The sequence below is a fragment of the Egretta garzetta genome, unplaced genomic scaffold (genome assembly GCF_000687185.1).
Source record: "Egretta garzetta isolate BGI_Z169 unplaced genomic scaffold, ASM68718v1 scaffold370, whole genome shotgun sequence".
Taxonomy (NCBI): Eukaryota; Metazoa; Chordata; class Aves; order Pelecaniformes; family Ardeidae; genus Egretta; species Egretta garzetta.
Window position 1 is genome coordinate 791,773 of NW_009258292.1, and position 1,828 is coordinate 793,600.

Genomic DNA, 1,828 nt, shown 5'->3' on the forward strand with positions numbered 1-1,828 from the left:
CGCCCCCGCCAGCCCCCGTTCACATCCGAAATCGATCCGGTGCGTTAGGCGTTCGCTCGCCCGGGGGAAGAAGGGGGCAGCGCAGGACGTCAGACATTTTTGTCTGTCTGTGTATTTTTGTACGAGGAGAGCTTGTCCGGGGAGTTTTAATGCCTCAGAGGACCTGTTCTTCCTGCTTCCGGGCCGTCAGGATGCTGCTGCTGCTGCTGCTGGGAGAAAGCTGGATGTGGAGGGGGCTCTCCCTGGACATTTTGTCTTGTGTCGGTCAGCCTGTCCTCGCCGGAGGCTGCGGCCGACGAGGAGGAGGAGGAGGAGGAGAGGAGCGGGGCTGTGGGGGTCACTCCGGCTCTGTAAACGGTGAGTGTCCCGGGGTGCGGGACCGCCGGCCGAGGGGCGAAACGCCGTTCTTTCCCTTAGCGGAAAGACATCCAAATTAAAAACAAAAAAAAAATTTTTTTTTTTAGACCAAGCCAGCCTAAAAATCAGGACGGGCTCGCCGGGGAAGGAGAGAATAAAAAGGGCGGGGGTATTAGAAAGTTGAGAAAGTGTCTCCAGGCAAGTTAGACAGGTGGACCTGCCTGGGGAGCTACCGGCTAGCTCGGGGTAATAAAAAACGGTTAATAGGTTGGGGAACAACAACCAGCCTTTCAGCTGTTTCCTACTGTTTGATCTTGTTTAATATAACATTGGGCGAAAGGCAATTTAATTTACAGCCCAAACGCTTGTTTAATATCCTCCTCTCTTCCACCCCCTCCCCAAACAGAAGGACGGGGTATAATGGCATATTTGGGTACCCGTATTTCTGCACAAGCCAGTAGCCGGCTCTGCACCGCTGATTTTTCCTTCTCTGGTCGAGAGATTGCAAAACGACAGCGTTCGGTTTAGAGGAATCATTCGCGCAGGAGATGGTTTTTAAAAAATGAAAGCAGAGCATGCTCCAGGAAAAAAAAAAAATCTAAAAAAAAATTATAATGCGAACGAACGAAAAAAAAAAGAAAAATCTCTACTACTCCCCCTTTTCCCTGTGTATCGCAATTCTGGCTTGTATGTTTAGCTAATCTAATCTGCGGAGAGGGGCTGGGGGTGGGGATGGAAGGGAGGAGTTGGAAAGAGCTGAGATGCTTGTGACAGTTTAAATTCATGCCAGGTTTCAGTCTAATTTCAACTGATTCCGGCGTGTGATTTCAGTCCCACCGATATGCTAGTTAATATTTCATACCTATCACGGACATGCTGTAGCCTCGGATCTCCGAAAGGAGACAGAGCTTTTGAACGCGCCTCATTTTCCCTAGGCGTTTGCTGGGTTAGCACCCTTGTCTTCCTCATAGAGGTTCCCCTTACAGGAGAAACGCTAACAAAATGCCTTTAAAACCCACCAGTGAACCTCCCCCCCGCCCCTCCTTCGGAGGCCAGACCCTTCCCAAAGTTTTTCGCAGCCGATACCCAGCCGGGAGTCGGGGAGCCCGGAGGAGCGATTACGGCCGGGGCCGGGTTTCATTTCGGAAGTGAAAACGAGCGCTTCGGCTTGGGTCCCCGCCTTGCTTAGGCGCGGATGCGGTTCAGGACAGTTTATTACGTTCGATTAACTTACGATTTGCAGTTAATCATTTGCGTTTTGGGGTGCCCCTTAAGTACATAGGATATTATGTATGTGCATGCATGGATATACATACACACACACATAAAATACGTGTGTATTTCATGAGGGAAAACGGGTTTAATTCGGCATCCTCTGCAGATGTGGCTCCCCCCCCTCCCCCCAAGTCCCGCACCGCCCGAGAGGGGAAGAGGGACAAAGGAGGAAGCCGGGGCCGGCCCGTCCCGGGGC

General features: G+C 51.7%; 1 protein-coding gene across 1 annotated transcript in view; it reads left to right on the forward strand.

Moving 5' to 3' along the window:
• Positions 1 to 1,828, forward strand: part of SHOX (short stature homeobox) — a 13,780-nt gene that overhangs the window by 585 nt on the left and 11,367 nt on the right. The gene's annotated exons all lie outside the window — the stretch shown is intronic.